Below are 7,834 nucleotides of genomic sequence, written 5' to 3' on the forward strand. Positions count from 1 at the left end.
GAGATTCTCTCCAGTGAAATAAGGCAATAAAAAGAAAGAAAAGAATAGACTGAAAAGAAAAATGTAAAGCTCTATTTAGAGACATCTGCAAGTCATCTATATAGAAAATTCAACGCAAACTATCAAAGTAACTAGAACAAACAAATTAATTAACAATGCTACAGGACAAAAATCAATAAACAAAATCTATTTCTTTTTTATTAAGGTACGTCCAAGGAGCAGTGGCTGCATGGACGCAGGAGGGCCAAGAGGAGCTACTCTACGTTCAAGGTCAGGAGGGGAGGCTGTGAGGAGATACCCCTCGTCCAAGGTAAGGGAAACCCAAGTAAGATGGTAGGTGTTGCGAGAGGCATCAGAGGGCAGACACACAAACCATAATCACAGAAAACTAGTCAATCTAATCACACGGACCACAGTCTTGTCTAACTCAATGAAACTAAGCCATGCTGTGTGGGGCCACCCAAAATGGGCAGGTCATGCTGGAGAGGTCAGACAGAATGTGGTCCACTGGAGAAGGGAATGGCAAAACACTTCAGTATTCTTGCCTTGAGAACCCCATGAACACTATGAAAAGGTAAAATGATAGGATACTGAAAGAGGAACTCCCCAGATCGGTAGGTAACCAATATGCTACTGGAGATCAGTGGAGAAATAACTCCAAAAGAATGAAAGGATGGAGCCAAAGCAAAAACAATACCCAGCTGTGGATGTGACTGGTGATAGAAGCAAGGTCTGATGCTGTAAAGAGCAATATTGCATAGTAACTTGGAATGTCAGGTCCATGAATCAAGGCAGATTGGAAGTGGTCAAACAGGAGATGGCAAGAGTGAATGTTGACATTCTAGGAATCAGTGAACTAAAATGGACTGGAATGGGTGAATTTAATTCAGATAATCATTATATCTACTACTGCGGGCAGGAATCCCTTAGAAGAAAAGGAGTAGCCTTCATGGTCAACAAAAGAGTCCGAAATGCAGTACTTGGATGCAATCTCAAATAAGACAGAATGATCTCTGTTCGTCTCCAAGGCAAACCATACAATATCACAGTTATCCAAGTCTATGCCCCAACCAGTAATGCTGAAGAAGCTGAAGTTGAACGGTTTTATGAAGACCTACAAGACCTTTTAGAACTAACACCCAAAAAAGATGTCCTTTTCATTATAGGGGACTGGAATGTAAAAGTAGGAAGTCGAGAAACACCTGGGGTAACAGGCAAATTTGGCCTTGGAATACGGAATGAAGCAGGGCAAAAACTAATAGAGTTTTGCCAAGAGAACACACTGGTCATAGCAAATACGCTCTTCCAACAACACAAGAGAAGACTCTACACATGGACATCATCAGATGTCAACACTGAAATCAGACTGATTATATTCTTTGCAGCCAAAGATGGAGAAGCTCTATACAGTCAGCAAAAACAAGACCAGGAGCTGACTATGGCTCAGATCATGAACTCCTTATTACCAAATTCAGACTTAAATTGAACAAAGTAGGTAAAAGCACTAGACCATTCAGGTATGACCTAAATCAAATTCCTTATGATTATACAGTGGAAGTGAGAAATAGATTTAAGGGCAAGATCTGATAGAGTGCCTGATGAACTATGGATGGAGGTTTATGACATTGTACAGGAGACAGGGATCAAGACCATCCCCATGGAAAAGAAATGCAAAAAAGCAAAATGGCTGTCTGGGGAGGCCTTACAAATAGCTGTGAAAAGAAGAGAAGCAAAAAGCAAAGGAGAAAAGGAAAAATATAAGTATCTGAATGCAGAGTTCCAAAGAATAGCAAGGAGAGATAAGAAAGCCTTCCTCAGAGATCAATGCAAAGTAATAGAAGAAAACAACAGAATGGGAAAGACTAGAGATCTCTTCAAGAAAATTAGAGATACCAAGGGAACATTTCATGCAAAGATGGGCTGGATAAAGGACAGAAATGGTAGGGACCTAACAGAAGCAGAAGATATTAAGAAGAGGTGGCAAGAATACACAGAAGAACTGTACAAAAAAGATCTTCACGACCCAGATAATCATGATGGTGTGATCACTCATCTAGAGCCAGACATCCTGGAATGTGAAGTCAAGTGGGCCTTAGAAAGCATCACTACGAACAAAGCTAGTGGAGGTGATGGAATTCCAGCTGAGTTATTTCAAATCCTGAAAGATGATGCTGTGAAAGTGCTGCATTCAATATGCTAGCAAATTTGGAAAACTCAGCAGTGGCCACAGGACTGGAAAAGGTCAGTTTTCATTCCAAACTCAAAGAAAGGCAATGCCAAAGAATGCTCAAACTACCACACAATTGCACTCATCTCACATGCTAGTAAAGTAATGCTCAAAATTCTCCAAGCCAGGCTTCAGCAATACATGAGCCGTGAACATCCAGATGTTCAAGCTGGTTTTCAACAAGGCAGAGGAACCAGAGATCAAATTGCCAACATCTGCTGAAGCATCGAAAAAGCAAGAGAGTTCCAGAAAAACATCTATTTCTGCTTTATTGACTATGCCAAAGCCTTTGACTGTGTGGATCACAATAAACTGCGGAAAATTCTGAAAGAGATGGGAATACCAAACCACCTGACCTGCCTTCTGAGAAGTCTGTATGCAGGTCAGGAAGCAACAGTTAGAACTGGACATGGAACAACAGACTGGTTCCAAATAGAAAAAGGAGTACGTCAAGGCTGTATATTGTCACCCTGCTTATTTAACTTATATGCAGAGTACATCATGAGAAACGCTGGGCTGGAAGAAGCACAAGCTGGAATCAAGATTGCTGGGAGAAATATCAATAACGTCAGATATGCAGATGACACCACCCTTATGGCAAAAAGTGAAGAGGAACTAAAAAGCCTCTTAATGAAAGTGAAAGAGGAGAGTGAAAAAGTTGGCTTAAAGCTCAACATTCAGAAAACGAAGATCATGGCATCTGGTCCCATCACTTCATGGCAAATAGATGGGGAAATAGCGGAAACGGTGTCAGACTTTATTTTGGGATGCTCCAAAATCACTGCAGATGGTGATTGCAGCCAGGAAATTAAAAGACGCTTACTCCTTGGAAGGAAAGTTATGACCAACCTAGATAGCATATTCAAAAGCAGAGACATTACTTTGCCAACAAAGGTCCGTCTAGTCAAGGCTATGGTTTTTCCAGTGGTCATGTATGGATATGAGAGTTGGACTGTGAAGAAAGCTGAGCACCGAAGAATTGATGCTTCTGAACTGTGGTGTTGGAGAAGACTCTTGAGAGTCCCTTGGACTGTAAGGAGATCCAACCAATCCATCCTAAAGGAGAGCAGTCCTGGATGTTCTTTGGAAGGAATGATGCTAAAGCTGAAACTCCAGTACTTTGGCCACCTCATGCGAAGAGTTAACTCATTGGAAAAGACTCTGATGCTGGGAGGGATTGGGGGCAGGAGGAGAAGGGGACGACAGAGGATGAGATGGCTGGATGGCATCACCGACTCGACGCACATGAGTTTGGGTAAACTCTGGGAGTTGGTGATGGACAGGGAGGCCTAGCATGCTGCAATTCATGGGGTCGCAAAGAGTCGGACACCACTGAACAACTGAACTGAACTGAACTGACATATAACATTAGTACAGATGTACAGCATAATGATTTGATGTTGGTATACACATTGAGAAATGATCACCACAATAAGCCTACTTAACGTCTGTCACCATGCACACTAAAACCTTTTTATTTCTTGTGATGAGTTTTAAGATCTAATCTCTTAATCTCTTAGCAACTTTCGAATATGCAATACAGCATTATTAACTATAGTCACCAAGCTATACATTACATCCCTATGGCTTATTTACTTTATAACTAAAACTTCATACTTTTTGATACCCTTCACCCACTACACACTCATTGCTCTGGTAACCACTGGTCTGTGCTCTGTTTCCCTTTTTTAGATTCCAGATAAAAGTGAGATAATATAGTATTTGTCTTTCTTTGTCTGAATTGTTTTACTGAGCCTAATGTCCTCAAAGGCAATCCATGTTGTCACAAATGGCATTCTTTTTTATAGTTGTATAGTATTCCATTATGAATATAAACCACATTTTCATCAAGATGGATTCTTAAAGTTGTTTTTGTATCTGGACATTATAAATAATACTGCAGTGAACATGGAGGTACATACATCCTTTTGAGTTGGTGTTTTTATTTTCTTTAGCTAAATAACCAGATGTGGAATTGCTGGATCATATGGTAGTTCTATTTTTAATTTTTTAAGGAATCACCATACTGTTTTCCATAATGGCTATACCAATTTATATTTCCATTTACAGTGCACAAAAGTTATGTTTTCTTCACATTCCAATACTTGCCATTTCTTTCAATAATAGTATTCTGAACTGTGTGAGGTGATAGCTCACTGTGGTTTTGATTTGTATGTCCCTGATGATGAGCATCTTTTTATGTACCTGCTGGCCATCTGTGGGTCTTGTTTTGCAAACAATCTGTTCACATATCCTGCCCATGTTTCAGTTGGATTTTTTTTTTTTTTGCTATTGAGTTGTTTCGGTTTTTATATATTTTAGGTGGTAAGCCTTTATCAGACACATGATTTGCAAGTATTTTCTCAGTAGGTTGCCTTTGCATTCTATTGATGGTTTCCTTTGCTGTGTAGAAGATTTTTAGTTTTACACAGTTCCACTTGTTTGTTTGTTGTTGTTGTTTTTGGTGTCAGATTAAAAAAATCACTGCCAAGATCTATGACAAGGAAACTCTTGCCTATGTTTTCTTTTAAGACTTTTATAGTTTCAGGTGTTGCATTCTAGTCTTTAATCCATTTTGAGTTAATTTTTAGTCTGTGGCATAAGATAGTGGTTCACTGTTATTCTTTTGCATGTGGTTGTCCAGTTTTCCCAACACCATTTATTGAAAAGATTGTCCTTTCTTCAGTGTATATTTTTTATTCCTTTGCCATAGATTAACTGGCCATATATGTGGAGGGTTATTTGGGGGCTCTCTGTTCTGTTGCACTATCTACACATCTGTTTTTATGCCAGTACCATACTATTTTGATTACTATAGCTTTGTAATATAGTTTGAAATCAAGGAGCATGATGCTTCCAGCTTCTTTTTTATTTCTTAATATTGTTTTGGCTACTCAGGGTCTTTCATGGTTCCATACAAGTTTTAGGATTATTCATTTTATTTCTGTAAAATAATGCCACTGGAATTTTGATAAGGATTTCATTGAATCTATGGATTGCTTTGGATAGTATGGACATTTTAACAATATTAATTCTTCCAATCCATGAGCAGGGAATATCTTTCCATTTATTCATGTCTTCTTCACTTTCGTTAATATCTTATAGTTTTCAGCATACAGGTCTTTCACCTTCTTGGCTAAATTTACTCCTAGTTACTTTATTCTTTTTGATGGAATTGTAAACAGGATTGTTTTCTTAATTTCTCTTTCCGATAGTTTGCTTTTAGTGCATGAAATACAACAGATTTTTGTATATTGATTCTGTATCCTGTAACATTACGTAATTCATTTATTAGTTCCAATAGCTATTTAGTGGAGTCTGTAGGGTTTCCCATATATAATATCATGTTATCTGCAAATAGTGACAGTTTTTCTTCTTCCTTTCAATCTGGATGCCCTCAATGTATTTCTTTTTAATAGAAATGAAGAATCAGAAATTGAAAAATAAAAGTCTGTAAATGTAAATGTACCATTCCTAATAACATCAAAAAATGTAAATTAGTGAAATGCATCAGGTTTTTAAGTGTGTAAACTGTGTGCATTTAAAGTTACAAAATTCTAGAAAGCGGGACGTTCGGCTTGCGAGCGGGAACTTCTCGGTCGCGCACAGAAAAAGAACGATTTTAAAATGGGTGATGTTGAGAAGGGCAAGAAGATTTTTGTTCAGAAGTGTGCCCAGTGTGCCATACTGTGGAAAAGGGAGGGAAGCACAAGACTGGGCCAAACCTCCATGGTCTGTTTGGACAAAAGACAGGTCAGGTTGCTGGATTCTCTTACACAGATGCCAACAAAAACAAAGGTATCACCTGGGGGGAGGAGACGCTGATGGAGTACTTGGAGAATCCCAAGAAGTACATCCATGGAACCAAGATGATCTTTGCTGGCATTAAGAAGAAGGGAGAGAGGGAGGACTTGATAGCTTATCTCAAAAAAGCTACCAATGAGTAATAGTTGGCCACTGCCTTATTTATTATGAAACAGAAGTGTCTCATGACTTTTTATGTGTACCATATTTAAATTGATCTCATACACTAGAATTCAGATCATGAATGGCTGATGGAATAATTCTGTTGGGCAGTCCTGATTTAAATAAGATTGGTCTGTGGCTAAACAAATATGGTCAGCTTTTTTAATTTTGATAGTAATTCTGGTTCAACAAGTACTATCACTTTTCCCATTCTAAAGAGATGATTGAACTTGAATAAGGAATATGAAACTTTTTAGGGAGATGGTGCATTCCTTCTCAAAACCTATAAGAGATTGGTTTTATATTTAGATTTCTATAACTGGTTATATTAATATATTTAAATACTGAAAAGGTCCCTTCACTGTCTCATAGAACAGAGGAGGATTCACACGTGTTTCAAGTTGTGTTCATTAGCCTGTTAAGGCAAGGATTGAAAATACACTGACAAAGTCCACTCTATCTGTTCGGTTTTATAAACTATGCCAATTTAATTAAAATTCTCTATCTAAAAAAAAAAATAATAATAAAGTTACAAAATTCTGATGAAATAAAGATAACCTAAATAAATACACACACAGATGTAGAGAAAAGACATATAGATACCAAGGAGGAAGGGGATGGGTGAACTGGGAGATTGGGATTGACATGTGCACACTGCTATATTTAAAACAGACAACCAACAAGGACCTACTGTATAGCACAGGAATTCTGCTCAATACTCTGTAATAACCTAAATGGGAAAAGTGCTTGAAAAAGAATACATATATGTATATACATATAACTGAATCACTTTGCTGTATGACAGAAACCAACACAACATTGTAAAGCAATTATAATTTAACAAAAATTAATTTAAAAAATAAGTAAAAAAATTTTTTAATGTAACCTAAATAAATATGTAACTGTATTCATAGCTTGGATAGCTTAATATTGCTAAGATATCAGTTCTCTCCAAGTGGATCTATAGATTCAACACAGTCTCAATCAGAATCCCAGAAGGATTTTTTGTAGAAATTGTTATGCTTATTTTAAAATCCGTGTGAGTCAAAGGACCTAAAACAGCTAAAACAACTTTGAAAAAGAACAAAGTTGGAGAACTTACACTACCAGATTTCAAGACTTCTAAAGCTACAGTAATCAAGAAAGTATGGTATTGATATGAAGAGAGACAAATAGATCAGTGAAGTAACATAGAGTCCAAAATACACCCATGTATGATCAATTGCTTTTCAAGAAATGTACACAGGCAATTTAGTGTGGAAATGATGTCTTTTAAATGGATGATGCTCAAACAATTGAATATCCATGTGTAAAAGAACAAAACAAAACAAAACCCACTTCATCCTAATCTCACACTATCTAAAAGAATGAACTCAAAATGGAGCAAAATCCATAAATGATGAAATTGATTAATTCAGTACAGTTCGTTTTCTCAGTCATGTCTGACTCTTTGTGACCCATGAATTGCAGCACACCAGGCCTCCCTGTCCATCACCAACTCCCCAGGTTCACTCAAACTCACACCCATTGAGTCGGTGATGCCATCCAGCCATCTTATCCTCTGTCTTCCCCTTCTCCTCCTGCCCCCAATCCCTCCCAGCATCAGAGTCTTTTCCAGTGAGTCAACTCTTCGCATGAGGT

The 7,834-nt window shown here is 37.8% G+C and overlaps 1 pseudogene; it reads left to right on the forward strand.

The window, feature by feature from the left end:
* On the forward strand, nt 5,768-6,647 carry LOC102181783 (annotated as a pseudogene).

The sequence above is a fragment of the Capra hircus genome, chromosome 10 (genome assembly GCF_001704415.2).
Source record: "Capra hircus breed San Clemente chromosome 10, ASM170441v1, whole genome shotgun sequence".
Lineage (NCBI taxonomy): Eukaryota > Metazoa > Chordata > Mammalia > Artiodactyla > Bovidae > Capra > Capra hircus.